This window comes from Orbicella faveolata, unplaced genomic scaffold (genome assembly GCF_042242905.1).
Source record: "Orbicella faveolata isolate gen_17 unplaced genomic scaffold, um_ofav_v1 contig_46, whole genome shotgun sequence".
NCBI lineage: Eukaryota > Metazoa > Cnidaria > Anthozoa > Scleractinia > Merulinidae > Orbicella > Orbicella faveolata.
Genome location: NW_028301576.1, coordinates 28,975,740 through 29,001,837, shown reverse-complemented (window position 1 = coordinate 29,001,837; position 26,098 = coordinate 28,975,740). Strand labels below are relative to the sequence as shown.

Here is a 26,098-nt window from a genome sequence, read left to right as displayed (position 1 = left end):
GAAGTTTATATGAAATAATTAGTATGTTAAGTGTTACATATTATGTTAAGTGTTGAAATGCAAATATCTTGTTATCTCATGTAAATAATGTTTAAATGCATACCCAAATCAAGATCACTAGATATGGAAAGTATCTACATGCACAATGACTTACCCTATCTACATATATACCTCAGATGTATGATGATCTGATATATAAAAACAAATTTTGATGTCACTTTATCTTAGAAGTGCATCAGAAATGGAGCTCAAAGACATTCTTCTTGAAGACCATGTTCTAGATACCCTTCAATGCATTGGCTACAATGGTGTCCCAGCAAAAGAGAACAAAGAATTAACAAAAAGAGTTGTAGAGTAAGTTCATCATTCAAGGAGAAAAAATTTTTTTGACAGAGTAGTGGATATTTTATCGTTAAATGCTGTAAGAATGTATTTCAGTTCTTAAAAGCATTAACTTGCTTGGAGATTGTAGGCAGTTTGAAGTGTTTCACTGGCAGATACTTAAAAGTATTTTTTCTTTCTGCTACTTTATTTTGTGGTGCTGCAATCCATGTCCTATTTATATCACTTATTAGTGAAGTGGTTATGGTGTTTGCAGTCATTTGGAAAGTATCAAACATTTGTTGAATTTAGTTTCATTGAATATGAGACTTTGCCCAATATGTTATCACACCAGGCAGCATATGTAAAAAAGGTTAAACCTAGGTTGCTGGTACACTAGTAGAACTGCTGTTGGAGTTAACAGCACCTTTTATTTACAGTAGTAGAACATGTACACTGTATCCAGACTGATTTTTTTTGTTTTTTTTTTTGTTTTCCCATTTTTTGTTTCAGAGCCATTTGCATGCATGATCAAACACCTACAGGAAGTTTGTCCAAGTCTTGTGAAACTGGAGGAGAGGTTGAAGACTTACAGCCTCTTAAAATCAATCAGGGAAAGTCCAGATATGTGGAGACCAGTGTTTGTCCCAGGTTGTGCACCTACAATGTAGTGTGACAGCTACCACTTTCCTCAACGAGCTAGTTGTCGTCCAATGACATCTACTTGTGATCTTAGAATCACTATTCCAACTCATCTTGATAATGAAGATGATATGAACAGCATCGTGGCTTCAGCCTTGGGAGATTCTGAGGGCTTTGCTTGATTTGAAACTAATACTTGAAGACTTTCACAAACAATTTTTAAATCAGCATGTGTTGTTACTGTTTAAATTTGTTAATTTGTTTGGAAACACGGATTCCATATTATTATCAAGATAGGCAAATTCAAAAAAATGTGAGCATTACATGATTGGAAGTCAGCTTATACTTGGACACTTGTGGACTACCATAAACAACATATTGTTTGTCATGAGAAGACTTTGCAATTGGAAACTAGAAATTGTAGCTTGAATCAAGGTTGATCTTGTTTCATGTTGTTCAATGCCACAATAAGAAATTATTAATGCACCTTAGTGCAAATATAATTATAATTAATATTATAACAGTAGTTGTTCTGTGTTTGAAAGTTACAAGAACCATTACTGCTATCAGATTGTTCCAGTCTACAGTGTTAAAAAAATAGTCATTTATTGTTTGTCTGACCTTGTGCAGTTCCCTCTATTAAAATGTAACATAAAGGGGAAAATGGCTTTGTTTCACAACTTTCTCAATGTGCTGCGATTGACTGTAACTAAAGATATCGGTTGTGTGTCCAATCCCTGATTCCCTCTCTAAGACTTGTGCGCAGGGAACCATGGTAGTTGTATTCATCTTCGTGCGCGCAAAGATGAAATCTTGAAAATGGCATGTGCATGACGAATACAACTACCATGATCCCGCACATGCAAGTCTCGGGGATTGGCGAGACAGTAGTGAAATATTGTTCTTGCCAATTTTCATGCTGAGGCTTAAATCCTATCTATTCAAAACAGGAGTTGCTTTTTCGACTATTTCACTTAGGTGTACTGCTCAGTGTGAAATTTACTGGAACAACTGCAAGTTACATCGAACACTGTAACGCTGGAGTAGTATATGAGTCAGACACTTCGACTTGCAAAAAAACGTTATAATGATAGTAAAGTCACAGTGTGAGGACCTTTAATGATGACCTTCGCAGTACAAGAAAAAAAGGATATGCTTCTAAGTACAGTATTTACCCTGTTGCTACTTTAAGAATTGTGCATTAGGATCTGTCATGGTGTAGCAACGGCAATAAATTGAAGATATAATGACTCAGCCTCTCTCCAATTGTTTGGCATGACGAGGTTGCTATTGGCCATAATGTAGTCAAAGTACTCTTCAAATTCATTCAATTCTTCTTCAGACTGTAACAGGTTATCTGACACATAACGTAGCTCATCCGTGGAAATTGGAAGAAGTAACCCATCTATTCCACTACTGCATTCTGGTAAAAGGAATAATTCATCTGGCCTGCCAGGCACAGTGGCATGCTTCGAGTCTCTACTATGGTGAGCGTTCCAGTGTTCCCTCACCAAATCAAGATCCTTCTGTAGAACTCCAGAGAAACAATACTATACACCTTATTCCAGAATGGTGGCCAATTTATTATCCTTTTGTTTGCATGTTAATTAGCCCTCATTTTCACTTCAAAATCTTTTGTATTTTGTACATGTTGACGGGGCAAAGAGGGTTCATTACCATGTAAACAAAAGAATAAACTGGTTGCCATTTTGGAATAAGGTGTATAAAGCTGCTTCCTCTAACTGATTTCCAGGGTGAAACAAATCCTTGTCAATCAGATCTTTGAAGAAGTTGATCCACCTGGTAGAATGATTCCTTTGATAGAAGGACCACCAGCCCTGGATCCTCTGATTAGCTGGAGAAGACCCAAATGCATGAGCATCAGTTGAACCTCTGAACTCACATTGGATTGCAGCAAGAACACCATTTTCTGTGCCACAATTGCTTCCTACTTTGACTGGACAACCTCCAAATTCAGCTATACATTGAAGAAAAGTTTTGCCAGGAGCTTTGGGATTCTTGTTCGAGTATGCCAATTGTAGCCACATTATCTTTCTGCTCCATCCATCAATACAACCATGAATAGGAAAATCGAAAGGTTTTAGTTTGCCATAACTGTCAATGTGCCAACAATAATTTGGACCTGGTACCTGGTATGCTGTACTTTCTCCTTCTTAATTGTTTGGTATTCCTAATTTCACAGCCCTTGGGATCAAGTTCTCTAACCACTCCTGCAAATACTCGTCGAGGAACTTGAAGTCCTCTTAGACGAAGGGTATGCCAAATTGATCTGTATCCGCTCATACAGCCAGGGCCATCAAGTTTTTGAGCAACACGCTACCGTACTTGAGCTAAATCATAAATAGGTAACCTCTACGCAAGCTGTAACTTTTTAAACAATATTTTAGTGTTCGCTCACTTATTTAAATATCGTGCTGTTTGTCCAGTGGCTTGAGAATAATTTGATAAGTATATCCTCAATAAAAATAATATTCTATCAGAGATTGTTCATCATCAATCAATACCTCTTTCCCACATGAAGGGCAATAGTTGAAGTCGTTTTCCTGTTGAAATCCACACTCTTAGCTATATGCGAAAATCATCGAAGCCATTGTCAGTCCTGGACTTCTTCACTATGACAAAAACGTTCAACTAGCAATAATAACAGTGGAAATAACATTGGGACTTCTCTTGATTTGTACACAGGAAAATACCAATACTGCAAACGGCCATCTTGTTTTGGCGGGAACTTTACTGGGTGAGCAATGCAGCAGAGGAAAAATCTTGCAGGATGAATATGATATTTGTGCACGAGAAAATATTTTTGTGCTATTAAAGTTTTTGTACTGGGATAAATACTTTTGTACTGGAAAAAAAATTTTGTACTGGGATAAATATTTTTGTACTGGAAAAATATTCTGTACAGGAAAAATATTTTTGTGCTGGGATAAATATTTTTGTACTGCCCCTGCGGGCTACCGTACATAAGCTGCTGTTTACAAGAAGTTTAACAATTTGCCGAGATCCTAACTGACTCAAAAGTCTGTCAGCAGCCTATAAAATCCTCCTCCTTATCAAGAACTCGTTTAAGTTCAGTTCTGTTTCGATCTGTTGAGCATCCACCATTATTCCACAGATTGCATTACATTTGACAAGTGCACATTCCAATGGGTTGGGTAGGGTGGGTGAGGAGTGAAAATGTAACCGGTTTAAAGCCATCTTACGCATTTTAGTGGACATTTCAGTGGCTAAACTGGTAACTGGCTTTCCCAGAATGATTTCAATATGAGTTTCTGCTTGGAAATTTGAGTCATTTTCTGGGTTATTTTTTGTAGGGTGCAGAGGAGGGGTGGGGAGGGGTGCATTGTATTAAAAAAAAAAGAAAAGGAAAAACGATAGACAGTATCAGGTCAAAAGGTTATCACCTGTATATAATCTCTTGTTCAGCTTTATCAGTTCATCAATGACGCCCTCCAGGATACTGGATATTTGGGTTAAAAATTGACAGGAAACACAAAATTTAAGTGAAAAATCACTGGGGTAGAGTATGTTTAGATCAGCTAAAACAGGACATTAATTGAGTAGGAAATTGTTAAGCTGCAATTAACAGCATACAAGATATTCAGGCCAAAAATTAATAGGACCTCATCAATTACCCTAGGAACCTCATCAATAGTCTGCTATCTAGGATAAAAAAATAAAAGTATGCCAACTGCTATAAGCATTTATTCTGGACTTTTAGTACTTATATGCAAACAACTATCCTAAGCTCATTGACAGCCATTAGTTTTTCCAGAGAGTTTTAATTTACTACAAATAAAATGGGGACAGAATTCCAATAAAAGGCCTCTTACTTGTTTTTTTGGTCAGCATTACACTTGTGTCTTTTGCTGCCCGAAATGCTATCAAATACTGCAAAAGGCAACAGACTGACAAGCAGTGCACAAAAAGTAATGGTGAGTGGCGTTTTATTGAAACTCCTTATATTTTCTAAGCCGTTCAAATTTTGCATCAGACAAGGAAATGCTAAAATAATTACTGAAGAACCATTTACAGTACAGTTCCTGAAAGAGAAAACCCATTTGAAAGGCCAAAATATGCTATAGCGACAATCGTGGTATTCACCTGGTTCTAGCAAGTTCTACACTTCCAGTCCCTGGTGAAGAAATTCAACCTAGAGGCTTGGCCGTGAAAGTGATGAAAATGGCCACTTGATTCAATGAAAAACAAAAACAATACCTTGAAGAAAAGTTTTTCTCAGGTCAGGAGACTGCCATAAAGTCGAAGCAGTCACTGTAGCGCAAAAGATGAGGCCAGAATTAGGTGGTTCACCTTGGATGATTTCCTGACTCCTCACCACGTTCAATCCTTCTTCCCCAGAATGGCTGTGAAGCTTAGAAACAGACAGGAGCAGGTCCTCGAAGACACAACAGCGCACTAAGAATAAAGCTGCAGATATTCTTGATAAATGTCAGTTAACTCATCCAATTGCTTATGATACATTCAACTTGTGTGCTTTAAATGCATCTATAAGCATCAACATGTTTCGCTTGATATGTGAGTATTTCGATCTAGATGTTTGCAACATCCCAAGATCACGTAAAGTGCTCTCCATAGAGTTATTTTCCAAAGCGCTTATTGCATCAAGTCATTATTTCCCTACAAAGATAGCATCAACCACTCCCAACTGTCAAAAGTTGTGTATAAGGCTAGTCGTTGGGACTGCCAGGATTTCTACCTTGGAAAAACAAAATGTAGATTGCACGACAGAAAAACTGAACATTTTAAATCGATCACGAGTAGTTGTCGTGCTTCTGGTATTGCAGACCATGTCATGTCAACTGGTCACAACAAGGAGGAAAGATAGAGGATCTACCGTTTAACAGCTGTGGAGCCGTCATTTAAAGGAAAGGCACTAAAAATACCAAACGAAGTGAAGTGTTGCCTTCTGCAAGTTCACTAAATTTACCTTGCCAATGAGTTTGGTATTCAATTGCAATGAACAGCCATCTAAAAACAAAAATACTGTATACTGTGTAAACAAAACTACCTAAAGTTTATCCTAAAACAGTACTTACAAAGGCTACGCAAGTTGATAAGTTTCTCGCAGTTTGAGTTACAGCTTGGCTGTTTATTTAACAATTATTCCATGAGCGCGCGTTGGATATGAGATGGTAAATTGCCAACAAGGCCCATAGGGCCGAGTTGGCTATAACCAAACTCATATCAAACAAGCACGAATGGAATAATTGTTTTATTAAATTCTCAACCTTCGGTTTTGCTAAATTTTTAAGTTTAAGAAACGACCGGAAAGTGAGGTGACTTCCGGGCGCCAAAACAACATGATCTCATGATCACATGATAAGTGCACCGCCATGCGAACAGTTGAATGAAAAATCAAAAGCGAAGCAAATTACAGCTGAACTGAATTTACAGTATTCCAAACTTCATGGTCTGTTTTGTACGGGTAAAAACCTTACTGCAGTGTCCTCAAGTGTTCAAAGTTCAAACTCATCGGGAAGAGTAATAATTGTGGACATTTACACTACAGTTGTAAAAATACTGGGGAAAGCTTCTCTGATCACCATGCCGTGAAACCGAGGTTGAACTGGTGGAAAAATTATTTTCGACAAGAACAGCTTTCCCAGACTCTTGATGGGGAAATTTGTCTCGGATTGGTCTGCTCTGCTGCTGGATTTCATTTTCTTTACCCTGTACTGAAGTGGCACTACCAGAAGACGCATTTCCAATGAAATCACTGAGAGCGAGTGACATCTGTTGTTGTTCCATCAAAGGCTGCTCATTGTAGGACTCAACTGCCTGGTCAGACTTGTGTCCCGTTATGGACTTGATGTGCCTCGTCTCGCAATTATGGTCGGAGAGCTCTGTGACAGATGTAGCTCTCAGGCAGTGGTTTGTGAGATGTGGCTCTATACCTGCTCGCTTTGACATCTCTTTCATCATGCTGTCGAGCGTAGTTGTACCAAGAGGTGCGCTGCAAAACCAGATTTTGTCTGCTGTGGGATTAAACTTCTTGCTTTGACCATCTCTTCGTCTCTGAAACAGAGCATCTGACGTTGGATTGAGATGACCCAAGTAGTTCTTGAGCATTTTCACTGGACATCTTTCAGATCCCGGGATGGAAAATATCTTCGCGTCCGATTCATCCTCAGCATCTGTGAGGCCTCCCTGGTGATTTTTTTGTAGCTAGCAAGGAACCAGGCTGACTTCTGTTCAGTTTGCAGTATTCAACCCTTTGTGGAGTTTTTTGTAGAGAAAGCATTGCGGGTGTCAACTGTCACTGGTTTTCACGTCCCCGTCTTCCAAAGAAGAGGCCAAGGTAGAACCAAGCCATCCTCTGTAACTGGGCAGGATTCAAACTGTCGGCTGGGCGGAGTTCGCCACTCGTAAATAGTTTCTTCACCTGCTCTTTCAAGAGTTTCATCACCTGCTCTTTTTTGTGAACGACACCAGCTATTTTTCTCATTTTCCTTAGGTCTTTCACAAAAGCGTCCAAAACTTTATTTGCCTCAGTGAAAGCGGGGTCAGAGATTATGGGATACGGTTTGTTGTGTGGCGGCGAGCGAAGAAAACGATCAATGGCGGCTCTTATGGATTTTGTGGATGAACTCTTATAATACGTGCCATCTTTCTTCCTCGCTGATGTGTAAAAGCACTTCAAACAAACATTCAGCTCTTCTTTTGACATTTCTTGTATTGGTTTTGAAAATGTGGTGCCACCAGGACTAGCAAGCCATTCTGTAACATTAAGGTAAATATTGTTGTTGTTGTTGCATAACCTTAACGAATGCGGAAAATCTCGATGGTCATATTTGAAATTTTGCTACTTTTAATTGAAAATTAATGGGTACGTACCGTTAAATAATCTCACCCTGAACTTTGTGGCTTTTTTTGTTGTTTTTGGGACAGCCTTGTCCATAATTTCTTGTATTTCTTCCGTGGATAGCTCACCAAATCTGCTTTTTTCATCTATTTTTTTTTGTTGACGAAACTTGGCTTCCCGGGAAAAATATTATGCTGAATGACATTTGCCGCATTCATTTCCATATAAGGTCAAACACAGGCATAATGGCTGGTAACCGAGATCTAGTGAACCAATCAGAAAGCTAGAATTGCATTATCCGAGGTTGAAACAAAACACCAAACAGTTAAGGACTTTCTATGTTGGATTTTACACCTAATTGCAATAACGTCATAGAGAAAAGAGAAATAAAAAAACAATGGCAAACAGGAATTAATTAGGCATTATAATGATAACTTTGAAATTGGCAGGAAGAAACTGCCTCAAAATACCTTGGAACACTGGTAAATGAATCTTTACTTGCTACATCATTTGATGTGATTTTTCTGAAAATGCTACCTGCTATGTTTAATAATCAAACTTATTTCTATTTATCTTTTTCACTCATTCATTTGTTAAATGACGTCACTGCAATTAGGTGTGTATTTTTATCATAAGTGTTCAATTTAAACCAAATAACCACAAACAAACTGAATAATGATATAAATTGCTCTCGTAACAATACTAAGGAATTCTGTGTTAAATGGACAAACAACTACTTGGTGGTGTTTTTTCATTAATCTAATGTTTTCTACAAGCTAGAAAACATCTCCCCATGCCACCCTAAATTTTTGCATTACGTATACAGTCAAGATTTACTGCATTCACAGGGGTTACTAAGCGAAGTGTAGCCAGGTTATTGATACACTTCTTCACAAAGGCGTTCCTTTAGCATGGCAATAGCACGAAAAGTTGAAGCAACGAGTGCAGGTCATACAATGTTCTTTTATCATTTATGCCAATTTGTTGTTGTTTATACATTTCCTCCGCATTATAGTCGCGGTGTTACCCATGCTACTCCCAAGTTTGGTATTTCTAATGTTATCATTCAAATATGACTTTAGTTATCATAAAATTTTGCAGTTAGTATGAAGATTTTCCAGTCTTTGTAGTTGGACCTACTTCTAACATTGGACGGAGATAAGTTGTTTATACTTCATGCTCCTTATCATCAACAAACTCGTTGTTATATTACTACGTTTCAGAATAGTTGTGCAAAAAGTTTCATTAAATTAACAAAAGTGTTAATGTAGAATGGGAGAAATGGCTGCCATTTTAGATAATTGAGCTCGTGACCGCTGATAAACTCCACAGTGAAATAAGCCAGGGAGCACAGTCAGTGGTCAAACGCAAATATCTAATGCCTAGTGTTGGTAATTGGGTAGAGCATTTTTCTGGGATCTTAACATCCGTGTTTCAAGTTTTTTTATTTTTATTTATTGATTTATTTTTCATGCAATCCAGCTTTAGTAATTTTGTGTTCCGGGTTTTAGTATTCCGGCGTTCCGGCATTCCATATTTTAGTAAATTCCATTTACCCCTGGTAGGTATGAACCGTGGCTCACAAGTTCAAAATAAACATTTTATTGAAGAAGCAATTTTTGACATAAATAACGGCAGTAGCAGAATAGCCTTTTGCTGCACTTTCTGGTGTAAACACTGTTCCTTATGTAAATACCAAGTTTACAACTAGTTCAAGTTTCAGAGTGGTTAGAATTAGTGGGGTTCTACTGTGCACATGTAATAAAGAACTATAGCAAATGTATCTTATTAGATGTTTTGGTGTGTAGTATCGCTGTTTATTTTTACGAGTTGTGCTGAAGTTTGACGAGTTTGTAGGGCAAGTCAAAATACAAACAACAAGTAAAAATATACAGTGATACTATACACCAAAACATCTAATAAGGGATTTATTATCCAATTACTGTAGTAAATAAATTTATCAATGAAAGAGGGAGAGTGGGACAGTTTTGCGTGTGCACGCCGACCTCTACAGCAAACAGGTTTTCTACTGTACAAACATGGCAAACTGGTTTTCTACTGTACAATATCGCTGTATATTTGTTCTGTTATTTGGACAGTATTTGCTACAGTTGGATAATAAGCTGAAATATTTTGTTTTGCTATGTAACTTTGTTGCAGTCCTCATACTCTTACATTTTTATAATGTACATATCAACAATAACAATTTTTGTAGTGTTCGACAAAACAGAGGCCGTACAGAATGGCTGTCCATTTTTTCCATTACAACAACTTTTATATAGGCATTTCTCAAGAGTATAATCGTCACAAAGCTATTCACTGAACTTTTTTTGGCAGCTCTGATCACTTCAGGCTCCCATTCTCCTTTCTTGGTTAGGTTAATAGTGATATAAAAACCTACTTTCAGATAACTAGTCCTATATTTTATATGCTTTACAGTGACTTCAAAATCCAAGCCATCAGACCACACTGCATGTAGATATTTGGTTAGCTCAGCAGCAATATGACCAACTTTACACCAATCATCATTATACTTAATTGACAGAGCAATTGCTTTGTTGTCATGAGCATTTTCAGGCTCTGGAAACAGCTTGGCATAAACAATTTTTTTGCAATGTACAAATGATCACAGGCAGCCTCTAAATGATCGTGTGCTTCTTTGGAGTAGGCCACGCCCATGACTTTGAAAGGAAGAGTATGTGTTACATTAGAGCTTTGATTTATTGGACTTGAATCCAACTGTTCTGGGTCATTGTGTTCAGGACTAGTGGTATCTTTAATTTCTTGATGCTTCTACATCACAAAATAATTTTCACTACGTATTGTTATAGTGTGAAGTACAGCGCACATTTACTGGGCACTTTAACCTTGAACTGTCCTTCGACAAAAGGATCTTCTGTCGTTATCCATTAATGATGACCCAAGCATGTTTGAATTCAACTTCCACCACTGGAAAACAAGGGATCTTCCACTTCAACAACCCATCCTCTAGTGTTTCAACATACACATCCACAGTATCAGGAATGTCCCCTTCTCCTAAAAATGTCAAGAAATATTATATTTAATGAAATAAATGAATAACAACAAATTATTTCACTTATCCTAGGAGTGCTCAATGTATAAATATGCATTGAGTTTGGGTGTACTATGTTATGAATTTCCTTGTACGAGAAAATGCAAACCAGCAATGGAAGGGTACCCAAAGTATTCCTAAAAAACATAAGTCAACCCAAACAAGACAACTGGAGAAATCTTGAATGCACCAGATGGCCGGTCTGTTGAAGTCAAAGTGATCTGTAACACATATGGAAGGGAAACATGAATTCATTATTAACAAACACCTTGATATGCATTTTATGTGCGAACAAGAAGTGCAAATGCTACCAAAACATGTCAAATAATAACAAATGAATAACATAGAGTGTTTGCCTAAAATAAGTACACCAAAATGTAACCTTATAAACTTTAATACAGCGGTATGTTCTCACCTGGTGAGTTGGAAATGTGTTTTTCTTTTCCATGGTGACCATGTCAATATTTTCAACCACCAAATCTGCCACACAGTCAGATTGACAAAATCTAATTGTGTTAAGAACAAAGCACTTTATCTGCCTTAAAATATTATCACAAACACAACGATCAGTACTCTTGACCCCACACATCTTTCTGTGCACTGCACTCCAGAATAGGAGTAAGTTTTTATGCCATGATTACAACAAATAAGTCAAGAATTCTTCACACTGAACACAGAGGAGTTTTTAAACTCCTTTTAGACTCCTCTTTGAACGCCCTTACAACCTGCGTTTTCGTATTTTTTTCTGTTTTAACGATTAAATGAAAGCTTGCTTTCTTGCCAATATGTACTTTTTTAATAAAAAGTTTTCACTTGACCCGGAGGTGGCAGACGAAAACAGCTCAAAAACAGCAGCAAAATGCGGCTGCCAGCAGCTTCCTGCATTTTTCTGGCCAATCAGAGAGGAACCAAAAGGTCAATGAAGTCAGCTGTGAGGAAAGCAGGCATTTTTCTTCATTTGGCTTCATTATGGCGGTTTTGGTGCAATTTTCATTGTGTTTTTGGACCAGGAAGGGTGTCTTTGAATTTCGTTCACTTATTTTTAATGTTCAGAGAATAACGCAGTTTAAAAAGTAAATTAAACAGTGAGTAAAAACGGCCTTTCACATCTTAAATTTTGGTGGCAAAGGTTTATTCAAAGATGATCTTTGATTCGCGTCAAAGATCATCAAAAAGTGTGCAAAGGTGGCCTTTACAAAACCTTTAGTCAGACATTTGACGTGCAGTAAAGGCGATTTTTCGTGCCGTGTATTACCTTGCAGACGGCATAATTAGACACTCCAAACAAATCCCCAATTACTTGATGAAAGCTGGCTGTAGCATAAAAACGCAAGGTCAGAAGAACTTGCTGCATTGGTGTGAGGGGCAAGCCTCTCCTCGTCTGATGTTCTAGGTCATTTTTCAAAATGGCAGTGTGTGATAACAGAATCTTTCCTGAGGCAAAACTGTAGACTAAAATTGGCATCGTCACATTCCTCTAAAAGATTAAGCCTATTCCACAAGTGTCGGATTCTTCAAACACGTCAGGTATTAGCCCATTGCTGTGGGCGTCTATATCTCAAACTTCCTTCCAAGACAAAAACCTTCACTAATAAAACATTAGACCACATCTAAACCTACTCATGACCAGGTCTAACTTGCCATTGCTTGCAAGGCTGTGTTTAGACTCCATTTAGGCGGGGTTTAAGATAAGTGACGTTTCAATAATGCGGTTTCCCGGTCAAGACCCGGTTTAGGCCAAGACCTTCTTAAATGATGCCTAAACTTTGTTTAAATATTCGGCCCTGTAAGTTCATTATCTACATTTTTAACTCATGAATTTGTGAATCATTGTACATCTAGTTTATTTGATTGTTTTAAAATGGTTTTTGTAAATTCCTCTTCCCAGCAGAGTGCTTTCAAGTTATGAGTTGCACGTGTATTGTAACATCTTTGATTTATTATCACCAAAAGTGGGCAAATTGAATAGAATTTTTTACCTCCTCTCATAGACATAAATAGCGACCGATTTAAAATTGTTTTGTAGGCAATGAAATTGGCATTTTCAGCCTCATTTAGAGTAAAAATTCTTTTGAATTACTAATTCAAAAATGAGGTTGGGAAGGTTACTTTACAGTGTGTTTACTGAAACCTGGGCCACCCAGACAATGAAAACCAAACAGATTTCAGAACTGAAACAATAGATTCCAACACTTTCAAATCCAGCCAAATATCTGATGCAAAACAATGAAATTTCAACTTGTTCATTTCATGAAGATACTTCTCACTTTGTCCACCTCAATTTATTTTTTTTAATTCATTTTATTTGGATGGCCTTATTGACACATGCATTAGGGAATGAAACCAACATAATCACTGTCCTTTGATTGTCTATAATAGGTATATTATGAGGCCAGATGGCTGCAGCTTCAATTCATCAGATATAGATATATCTGAGAGAGATGTCTGTGCTACATTAACAGCAATCTTTGAAAGTGACGTGACAATGACACACTATAAAAAACCTGGTTGCCATAACACCAGAGAATGATGATAGCATTACCATGAATGAAGAAAGGCAGTCCAATGTTGAAAAGACAGGAAATAAGGACACCATGGAAGGATTAGTCGTGATAACACCAGAGAATGATGCCACTGTCACAACAGATAAGGAAGGACAGTCAAGTGTTGAAACAATAAGAAGTAAAGTTAGTTCAAGTCAGAAGAAAGCAAAACTTAAAGAAGAACTTGTCAAGTTGTCTACTCTTTCAGATGATTTGGTGCCATTTGTTAAATTTCATAACTGGCAGAGAGGTATTGCTCATGTTGATTGTATATATGATGTTTTCTGCAAGCTGTCAGGTGAGAGTTTGTGTGGGCGAGTCTTCCATCAATACTACAAAAGCTGAAGGTGGTGTTTCAACAGTTACCTGGGTCTGCAGTAAAGGGCATAGTGGTGTGTGGAATTATTCTGCCTTATTAGGAAAACGAAGGGGGGGGGGGAAATGTGTTTGTTTCCACAGCATTAACAGCTGTTGGGGTTTTGATATCTGGTAACAATTTTGAAAAGATCCAAATGATGAGATTTTTTGAAGCATTTTCTTGATGTCATCATTGATGTTGAAATTGTTGATGTGCAGGAGTCAGGAGGTGTGTCATGTACCATGGAAAGGTTGGCATTGTGTTGGCTAATTGAGAGAACCATGAAGGACTTGCACATTGAAGAAACTGTCACTGATGCCTCAAGCATGATAAGTAAACTAAAAAGGTTGGTTGGATGAAATATCTGACTACAATGTATAATAATAATGTTGTGCACTAAATATGTTACCAAAAGTATAGTTGGATAAACCTTCACAGGAAAGATATATAGTATACAGATTTAGCCAAGCCTAGAAGTGGAGCTCTTCATTGCAATAAGTTAACTGTAAAGGGGCAAATTAACAAATCAAATGTGGTTTAGCATGGTGTGTACTCTTATCAACAATGATACGTGTCACCACAGAGGTCAAAATGTTGTGGACTCACTCGGCTGGGCCTCGTGAGTCCACAGCAAATTTTGACCACTGTGATGATGTGTATCATTGACAATAAGAGTATGTACAGACCACGCTAAACCACATTTCTGTCAATCTCGATCCCAGATCCTTCAGTCCCCTTGTCCAGCGGAACAGGAAAACAAAGACACCTGGGATAAAGCGTTTCTGATAACAGGATTCTTGTTATTCTGGTTAAACTGCGCATGCGTGAGCGTGTATTTCAAAATGGCATCTGACTCCTCGTCTGAGTTGAGTAATTTTCACAATGCTAATGAGTTCTCCTTAAAGAAACTGGGTAAGCCGAAACTAGAATTGAAGAGAGAACAGTATGAAGCCATAAGGGCAATATGTTTTGAAAGAAAGGACACGCCAGCAGTATTGCTTGAACGTCATGATTCTGTTGTGCTTGTTGTGTCACCTCTAAGCGCACCAATGAGACCAGTTAAAAAAAGTTAGAAGCATTCCTTAATGTCTGCATTCTACAAAGTGCTGTTGAGGATGAAGGGGAACAAAAAGTGACCATTCCCAAAGATGTCAACAAGTGTAGTTTGGTTTTTGCACATCCAGAGGTCTCTGTTGATGACAAAAATGCGGCAAAAATGCTTAAAAGAAAGGAGTTCAATAAGAAAGTGCAAGCAATAGTTGTGGACGATGGCTCATTTGGTGCAGCAATGGTAATTTGTAATTATTGTTTTCAATGTCATTACATCAATCTATTTCCTGTAATAACAGCATAGGGAATTTAGTTACTATTAACTACACTGCGTTCATAGATTTGACCACATTATCCTGATAGTTCCATTATATTTTCAATTAAAACTTGATGTTGTTACTTTGTATTCTGCAGTCAATGAATAGTGATTACAATATTTCGTGACATTTTGTTATTGATAATCTTTGTGTACATGTACACATATACTTAAGATGCAAGTCGTTCAAAATAAATAATGCCACTCAAATCAAATCAAATGCTACTTAAAACTAAAATTAACCAATAATTTTTTTCTCTATTCCAAGGTCCGCATTCAGGCCAGCATTTGCAAAGATTGGCCTCCTTACAAATTTATTCCCCTCAGTTCCAGTTCTTGTACTTACAGGAACTGCTACATGTACAAGAGATACTAAGCATGAAATAATCAGTATCTTAGGGCTCTCAAAACCAGTGGTCACTGAATGTAATCCAAACAGGGAAATTACCTATTACACTTCACATGTTCATGCAGACAGGGGTGAAAGCAAATTATATGAAATTCTAGACCCAATTGTCACTGAGCTGCAGTTAGAAAAGGTAAATATGCCTCTGACCCTGATCTATGGAAATTTGGAAACCATCAGAGACTGCTTTCTGTACTTCGCCAAAGAAATGGGTAAAGAACAGTACTTCCCCACTTCAGCTGAACCCCTTGCTGCAAACAAGCTTTTTAGCCAATATCATGCACAATACCCCAAACACAAGACAAAAAGAATAGTTGATGAACTGGTGAATGGTACGTCAAATCACAGGGTTGTGCTTGTAACAGTAGCATTTGGAATCGGTATTGCCCGCAACAACATTCGTAGAATAGTTCACATTGGGGTACCATACACAATGGAGGAATATTGCCAAGAAGTAGGACGGCAGGCAGAGATGGACTAAAAGCAAGGGCAGACATTATAATTCCTATGGCATTCCAAAGGCCCACAAAAATATGACTGAGGTGATGAGGACCTATGTCCAATCAAAGAAATGCAAATAAAAAATTATTTTGAATTATTTTGATCGTGATGTTCCCAACAGTCAACACCCTGACCACACATGCTGCGACTTTCACAGGGAGCATTGTCAGTGTGAAAATTGTGAGCTAGTGCATGTGGCAATGATTTGGAGGCTCTCAGTGTCCAAAAAGAAATGACTGTCACTGAACAGAATGAAAGTTACTCTCCAACTACATTGTGGAAAACTTGTGACATTGCGTGACATTTTAGGGACTTACATGCTCACTCTAGCTTTATGAGTTTGCGAGTTTGTTCGTTTTCTTTTATTTTGATGATGGACTGTTGATTCGAAGACTTATTGATCCTTATCTTGATTTATCAGGACATGTTTTGTTGTGATTGAGGACAACGAGTGTTACATCTCACGTAGGATATCAGATGTTTATTGTGTAGAACATTCTAAAATGTTCGAGAACAGGCTTAAAATAACTTTGGGTCGGATTTCAAGTCGTGATCATCACTTTTCTGGCGCGTGTGAGTCAATTGAAAATCGAGCATGTAATCAGCTACAATCACAGCGAGAATATATTTGGTTAAAAGGTGAAATTGGGAGTTCTTCAGTGTCTCAGGGAATTTGTGACAGGGCAGTTGACAGGGCAACTTAAAAATTCCCCACACTGAAAGGTGGCAACCCTGCCAGGACAATTTGGATCGGAAATATACTTTGGATTTCATTGTGTCAGCGTGTATGCGTCATTCGAGCAACGAATTTAATCATGGAACAAACCGATGTGAAATTCGGCAAACAACTAGCAGTAGCTGCTCTCCAGCTTGAAGAGATCCACGAACTTTCGGGCTCTGGAGACAAGGAAGACGTATTCACCGCTTACGAACAGCTTATGGAGCTTATTAAGCATTTGGAAAAGGCAAAGGACAAGATAATTAATTACTTATTGGAATTGGACAAGGGACTGGACTTCATTAAGCAGTGGACAGTGGAACAGAAGCGACTTATTCAATCCTTTTGAGAAACATGCCTTCAAATCAAAAAGCAAGTGGACGAGACTGCAGCAAGAGAAGCCGAGGAAAAAGTGAAGACAGAGATAGGTGTTCAACAACAAATAAACAAGGAACAGAGGAAATACAGACTGCAAGAACAACAAGAAATGGAAGAGATTGCCAGGCGACAGCAAGAGCAAGAAGAAAAGTGGTATTTGAGGAAACTGGACTTCGGAAAACAGCTACGAGAGAGTAAAGACGTGGGTGCAGGCAAGGAGAAGACCGAAACATCCCCTGGACAATCTGTCAAGCTGCAAAAGTACACTATTACACCTTTCACCGGCGAGTACAAAGACTGGTTATGCTTTTGGAATCAGTTTACAGTGGAAGTAGATGGTTCATCAATCGCAGAAATTAGCAAGTTCAATTATTTGCTTGAGCTGGTAGAGGGCAAGCCTAGAGATGATATCCTCCGTCTTCCGCACACAAAAGGATACGAAGAGGCTAAGCGGATCCTCCAACAAACTTATGGGAAGGACATTAAGGTTTACAAGGCCCTGATCATGGAATTGGAAGATTTAAGACCCATCACTAGCATTCACAAGCTGCAAAGCATTCACGAATTTTACAACCAGCTCTCCAGGGCGGTCCGTGCCTTTGTAACGATGAAAAGATTGACAACAGCCCAGAGTATGGTCTATTCGCTGATGGACAAACTTGGACCAGTTTGAGATGTGCTGGTGCAAAAGGATGACGACTGGGAGGAATGGGGATTAGAAGAGCTCGTGGAAAACCTTCGGAAGTACGTGGAAAGAAATCCATTGAGAGAAAGCGACGATTCAAGCAACAAAGATGACATCCCAAGAGACACCCATGGAAAAGAGATAGTGAGAGAGAAAAGATGCTTTTCAGAAACACCAGAAAGTCAAGGCCATACCACAAGCCAACCTGCGTGTACTGTACTCCAGTGAGCATTTCAGCCACAACTGCGCAAAGGTACTTGACATAATTTCAAGACGAGCGATAATTACTAGGAAAGGGTTGTGCTTCAACTGTACGGGTGCTGGACACAGTGCATCTCAATGTAGGTCCAGGGGGTGCAGAAACTGTCAAGGCAAATATCATACTTCAATTTGCGATCGAGCACCGAAATCAACAGTGGATTCCGTCCAACAATCGAGGGTAGAAAAGAGTATGAGCTCTCTTATGAACCAAGCTGGCACACTACATCCAACAGTGTTGGCAAAGATTGGGACAGAAACATTCCGAGTAATGTTCGACTCCGGAGCCAGCAGCTCTTACTTATGCACGGACGTCATCACGAAACTTGATTTGAAGCCAAGCAGGAAGGAACAAAGATGCATTGAAGAAATGTTCGGAACTACGCGAAGAAATGTAGAGGTATACAACGTGAAAATTGAGTCACTAGCAGTGGAGGGATTTTCCTTTGATGTAGAATGCATCAATGCTGAAAAGAATGTGCTTACATCGCTGCCGAACCCCAACATCCACAACCTGAAGAAACAATATGCCCGGTTAAGATGACTACCCTTTACTGAAGAGGAGACAAGGGGCGAGTCCATGCCTGTGCACATCATCCTTGGAGCAGCTGACTACCAACGAATGCAGACAACTGAGCCATTAATCTTGAGAGCCAATCCAGACAAGGACCCCGGTGCGGAATTCACAATGCTCGGTTGGCCTATTTACGGCCGACATCCTGGAGTAGAGAGTGGTGTAGACAAGCAGTTCCTCCTAAAGACCGGACAAGAAGAAGTTGAAAAATTGTGCTCTCTTGATGTTCTCGGAATCGCTGACACAGGAGCCAAACAGGATGGTTTAGTACACGAGGAATTTCCACAGCAACTGACGAAGACACCTGATGGATACTACGAGACCAAATTGCCATGGAAGGAAGATCATGTCCCGCTCCCTGTAAACAAGAATCTAGCAGCAGCTCGGCTCCATAGCACCGCAAAGAGGCTTGCGAAAATGGGAAGATTGGAAGAATACTACCAAATAATGAGAGACCAGCTCAGGGACGGCATCATTGAACCAGTACCCTCGCTTCCAACAGGGGAGGTTGTGCACTACATACCTCATCAAACTGTCCTTCGAGAGGATGCCGAAACAACAAAAATGAGGATCATTTGCGACTGTTCCGTTTGCGACATAATATCCACATATCCAATAAATATATTTAATTCAGTGTTAGGGCCACTTTCTCCAGGATGTTTATACATGTTTTTCTTACCTCTCTCATCAGACAATCTGAAAAGGAAAGGCAGAAAGGCAAGTACATTTTGTTTAGATACAGATTTAACAAGGAGTATTTCTAATCTCTTCTGGTTGGGATGCTCGTTCTTCGCAGAGCTACACATAACTTTAATTTTACCCACACCAATTTATGAAAAATAGTTGAGAGATCTCTAGATTGCTCCCTTTTAGGCCATGTCACTGTGCTGTCTAGTCAATCTTTAACATAAATATATATTTTTTTAATTTCATTTCTTGTCAACAGATTTGCCCTCTCTGTGGTGCACAACAGCCAATAGCAAGTAGAGGCTGTTCGGAATGTCACCAAGTGCAAAAGTCATTAGAAAAAATACATAAAATGGGAAAGACAAGGGTAACACAGCAGAGACATTTAATGGAAAAGCGTGTAAGTCACAATAAAAGGCAAATACAGACAGACTCAAATAGACCACTGTTTGCAATCATTAGTATAATAAATATCCCAGCATCCTTTTTTTCTGTGGACATATGATACATATTCCTAGAGTTATAGTTGTCTACCAGTACTTTTATCTTGCCATGGTTTTAAAAATAGTTATTGTTATTCATTGTACCATTCCCTGTGCATGCACCTGGCAAGTGTGCACTTGGTATTTAAGTGGTAATAAAATATTATTTTGCTACATAATTTGGCACTGTAAAACCCCAACAAATTTGTCAAATACCTCTAAACTATCTGGAAGCTAAGAGTGTGTCCACATTATTAAGATTAAAAAGGCATCAGTTAGGAATAGATACCAACAGTAAACAGTGACTATGGTCCAATGAAATGGCAACAAACACAAATGCATTGTAGGTTTATGTAAAAATTTTGACAGTGAGCTAGGTGTTGACCTTTGAAACATTTGACACAAATAGGCTTAACATTAAGATGAGAGACATCCATTCACATATTACAGTACAAGTGTGTCACCAAATGCATTAAATTGAAATTTTGCTGTATAGGCTGATATCCTAAATGTGAAACATGACTGTGATGTCGTAATCATCATGAGGAACAGACATGGTGATGGTGACACACTAAATGTGTATGGCATGGCAGGTGCAGGCATTAACTTCATTGGAAATAAATCTTCAATTGAAGCCTCAGAAGGTGGAAGGATGGCAATGCAGCTTGTTAACAGGTTTATAACAGGTATACTCTAGAATTTGGGCAAACAAAAAAATAGTATTTCATTAGGTTTACACAGGTGTATCCTTCAGGTATAGAAATGATTACTTAATAGCATAATGAATTTCATTTAACATTATTATTATTTTGATTATTATTACCGGTATGATTATTGTTATTATTAATGGTAATAAGACTGAGTGGAGTCCAGTTCGGTCTGCAATCATACGAGTGATTAACAAAATCGGACGACCAGTAAAGCAGGAGTCCAATTTTTTAATCACAGGACGGTATGATTACGGACAAAATTGGAAGACAAAGTACTGTTACTAATTAATCAAAGCTATGACAAAATTTGAGAAAGAAACTAGACATCGATTAAATGTTTTCATGAAAGAAAACAACTTTTAACTCGGCAAAACATTCGACAACAGTTCAGGCACGAAATGTTCTGTCCATACATTGGGGCATGACATGTTAACTGTCCTATTACACTGTCCAGTTAGTGATGCATACACTGGCCTATTTAGTGCTCAAATTGGACTGGTGATAACAGATCATGTCCAAGAATTTTGTAATAGTTTTGATTAATGTTATTATTAGTATATACCGGTATTATTTACTATGGCCTTGTTCATTATTTTTAATGTTAATTTGTTTACAAGTAGAGAATTGTTTGAGAAACACTTGTGTAGCAATTAAAAAATTAGCTTTTTTCAGACAATTAGCTCTCAATTTTGTTTGCCTGGTCAATTCTTTTATCATATTTCTTCAGTTTAGTCTGCAACTAGCTTGACTAGGCCACTTGCTGAGCAAGATGTAAAAATATTACTGGCCCTGAAGGAAACAGCAACACATGTAGCCCTGTTTTCTGGCACAGCTGTTAATTAGTTTTTATTACCTTGTAATTTAGAGTACGATAGTCAAACTAAAAGGCCACTTGCATCTTCATGTACCTCAACTGACCCAAGTGAAATGTCTCTGGCCAATAAAGGTTTGTTTTTTGTTATTCCCTGATAGGCACTTTGCAGCATAAATAGCACCCAAATTTGAATCAAAACACGCCTTATTATTGGGTATCATTATTGGATGTTTATAGACGAATGCTTTTTTATATTTGAGGTTAAGGATGTATCAGTGGTATTTAAATAGTGATATCATATATGCAAAGTGTTTATTGTGATTAATAACAATAAAATGCAATTTTTGTTGTAAATGTATGATTTCCATCTGATAGCCACTCTGTTTTGGAGGCTCTGTCTGTGTGTTACCAAGGAATTAGTAATGTATATAGCACAAGTCTCCTGTGTATTAAAACCATTTCAGAGTCAGCATCACAGCTTTTGACACGGGAAGACAAGGTTAATGAAGTTGATGCTGTATATGTTGTAGGTCAAACTGCTGTTAATTTGTTGCTTCCCTATCCTTGTATATTATTGAATTTGTAATATTCAAATGATGTTTTTGCTCCCAAACAGATTCACAGTCCAAAGGTAGCTCTGTACAAAACTCACCAAATCCAGAAATCTCTTCAACCTCTACAACTTTGAATCAGCCACATGGAATGGCCCCTTCAACTTCTGCATCCTATTCTTCCAATCAAGGTTTATTTTCTTGTGTCTCTTTTTAACATCATATCATTTCCATTGAATGACATCTGCAGCTTCATCTTATTTCCTTGATAACAAATTATTTTTTGTGTGTTTGTTTTTGTTTTTAGCATTTTCCAACCATCAATTTTTCTGTTGTTTTTACTCCCATGCAGATTCACAGTCAAAACCTACATGTTTGAACCAAACAGACAAAACAACCATTGCAGCTATTGGAAGTAATTCCTGCAATAAAGGTTTGTTGGTTTGTTACACTATAGTTTGTCACCACTGATTTTTCATATGGGCATTTGTACCCAAGCTCTAGTGTGTCAAGTGTGCCAGTGGATCACCATTGGTAAGACATTTTAATAAAGGCATTGGTAGGTGGTTACGACCATATGGGTATACATACAGACTCTTGTGAGGTTGCAGAAATATGTGAACCTTATTTTTCTTTTCAGCTTACATTCTTGACACTGGTCGTGTTCATTTTATGGGCTTTCAAAACAAGGTTTAGCCCTGGTGACCATTATCACATGACATATCACATTCTGCTCCCATATGCTGGTTTCTAACTCCTTAAAAAATCAAGAAAGATTAAAATGATTACTTACAGGTACTTGTTGTGCAGTCTTGAATAACAACCACAGACTGATATACCAGTAGTTATTAATTTTATAGCAGTAACATATTAATGTTTCAGGTTCTGGACTTATATATAAAAAAGAAGATGAATATTTAACATTAAATACCACATGGCAAGAATTTATTAATTTCTAATCTTTTGTAAAACTCATCTTCAACTAAATGTACAGGTCACTGCAAATCAGCCATAACATTTGTGATGGGTATTCTACTAGTTGTTTCATATTTCTCTTTTTTTCTCTATTTTTACAGAAATGGTTGTTTACATGATTAATTCAGACTGTGTACTTGCAGCAGGTTATGTGGATCCAACTCGACAGAAATTACCACCAGACCATGTTTGTGTGCTGCTAACAACAGCGCAGCAAAACATTAAAGCACCATTTCTTGCTGGTGACAAGGAGGAAAACTCCTTTTTGGAAAAAGGAAAGTTTTTTGCTTTCCCAAAAAAGTTCCTTTATTTGGCAAATCTTCAAAACAAGTCACTTCATCTAACACCTTATAGTAATAAAAACTAAAACCTAATTGCTGCGGAGCAAGCGTAGCGAGCGAGTAGCAACATAATCAGGATTTAAAAAGAATATATAGAAGAGGGTACAAATTCTCAAATTGATCACTTTTTACCAGAATGCATTGCAGTTAACCAGACTGCACTGCGCCACTTTTACCAGAGTGCATTGCGCCTCGAACAACACGAGGATGTCATACTCGTCGAGCCGTCGTCCTTTTTCGCGTGGATTCCACTGAGAAAGTTTCCTCTCATTTACCTGTAAAGCGATGTGAAGGAGATCGTGCTTGACTTTTACAACTCTTGCTATGCGGTATGTGAAGGTTTGTAAATCTGGACGATTAATTGTGACATCTTAATCTTAGTATGTCATTTCTTAGCAGTCTCACCTCCTTCCTCGAATTCTTAAATGAAGAGAAATCGTCGTTACTAAAGTCCGTAGAATAATTAAAACAAACGAAAACCGTGGAACACGCTGTTTTCATATATGCTGCAATCTATTCCTTTTCATCGAAACATGAATTTAAGCTAAAGCTTGAGCATTTTCACACATCGCGATGGACACGTTCTGGACACAGTCTGTCAAGTTCTAGAGATATTTAATGCATACCAGTACAGAATTTATAAGTTAGATTTCTGCTCCTACAATTTCCACATCTTTCGATTTTCACGATCTGGTAAAGGGGAGGCTGATGTGTATCATTTTATGTCCCAACATACTTCAGATCACAATGTGCTTTTTTGTCTCGATCCTTTGTCACACCTCGCCATCGATGCGTCATCATGCATGAAGTTGATGCATACAAGGACAGATTTTAAGTGACACCACGATTTGACACTACTTTGAGAAATAACAGTTAATTTAAGTCTTGAAATGTGCAGATAGATGAATCACGGCATTGAATATTTCACTATCAACAGAATGTGCTGCAGCATTACTATCTTTTAGATACCCTAGTAGTAATAACTATTTTTGAAATCATGCAAAAGGACCTCATGTGGTTCAAAATAAGGGCAATCAGTGTTATTAATTTCAAACTGGCTCTGCACTACATGGCAAATCTTAAAGTAGTGGGTCAATTCCTCCCTAATTTGCACTCCAATCAGTCCTTTTGCCACGGCTATTGTGTAGGCAGATAGGAATTAAAATAATATTGAGCTACATCATTACAATACATTACATTATTCCTATGCATACAGTATGTGAAGTATGTGAATTTGTAAAAAGGAAATAAAGGCTCATCTGAAATTGCATGGCACTTTGATCAAATTTTTACCCATTGATTTTTAAGGTGTATGACATAGAAGTCCATGAAAGAATAAAAATGCCTTTTACTGTTTGCAAATATGAAAAATGTGTAAAATGTGCAAATGAGATGACTTATATACGTCATACACTCAATCCAATATTATATCAACTACATAAATAAGGCTATCTTTGCCAATTTGCAACACAGACCACTGAAACTCTTTATGCTAAAAGATCCACACTAATTTGCAATCTTAAAATCTTGATTATCTCTGGAACAAATAGAGATACTTAAAAATAGTAAACAGCATTTTTTTATACAGAGTACTTGCTTATGTTTTAAGATGGCAGTTTTCATCACTTGAAATATTTTAATTCACACAAAAGTGCAAATGCTATATCTTAAGCCTATAAAGGGCAGCACACATGAGGCGACTAGTCCCTGCAACAAGTCACAGGAGAAGTCCCATTGTGTGAACTTGCCATTTTTGCCACAAAATCTAACCACAGGGACTGAAATTTGGTCCCTGCAACTAGTCCCATGAATACAAAATGGTTTACAAAATTTCTGAGACAAGTCCCTGCAACTACTATCTTTGTGTAAACTCTTGAGAGCCCTAGTTACAGGGACTAGTCCCCTCATGTTTGCTGACTCTATGGTATTAGAATTTGGATATTAAAATTCTTGTTTTTATCTAAGAGCATAAACAATAAGAACATTAAATACCCCATTAAATACATTGTAGTAAATGACTGTAGTAAATGACTGTTTAATTCTTTTGAACTTTTAGACTTTCATTAAATAATTGGCCCTTTCAGTATCTCGTGGAAAGACATGTGGCACAAAAGCTTTTTACACACAACAAATAAGAACTACCAGCAACAAAAAATATAGGCCAGCAGCTACCATTACTGAGGTGAATATAGTTTTTTTAGCATACTTCTGCTAGGATAATCTAGCTCCTAAATGATTCATCTCATTTACTCAACCAATTAATTTATATGGTGCCCATGAGTTGGAGGTAATTTACAAATGATATCAGATGTGAAAGGTGAATTGATCTGAACTGATATAACTCCTTAATCTTGCGAGAATTTCTTTATTACCATTCAAATGAGATGAGAAATTAATTCCTGAAGGAGAGTTAGAATTGAAAATCAGAAAATCATTTTGGACAAATTATTAACTGTTCCTACAAAAAGTTCTTCAGTTGTCTTACATGAAGAGAAAATAATTCTTTTAGGGACCAGTGTCACATTTTGTGAGGGTGGTACTGAAACAATCCCGAAACTATCATCTAAGGGTACGATTTATGTCTTGATTTTGAGATAGTCCTCATGGCACCTTTCACAATGGAAAAAGTCAAAGCAGACATGAGATGGGGTGAAGTCAAAACCAAGGCACTTTTTGCAGTTCCATTTACTTGAACACTGTCGACGACAGAATACATAAAATGACTTTGAAAGTACAGGACACTCACAGCTTCCACATTTGATTGTGTTGCATGCAAGGCACTTTTCAATAATTTCTTTGTTAGGATAAGGGTAGTGCCTGCTCATCCTATAATAACTCATCAAATACATACGGTGCAAATAAATATCTTGC

At 37.8% G+C, this 26,098-nt stretch overlaps 1 pseudogene; it reads right to left on the bottom strand.

Moving 5' to 3' along the window:
- Nucleotides 1–6,444: 6,444 nt before the first annotated feature.
- LOC149099503 (uncharacterized) lies at nucleotides 6,445–8,411 on the bottom strand (annotated as a pseudogene).
- Between the last annotated feature and the right edge of the window lie 17,687 nt (nucleotides 8,412–26,098).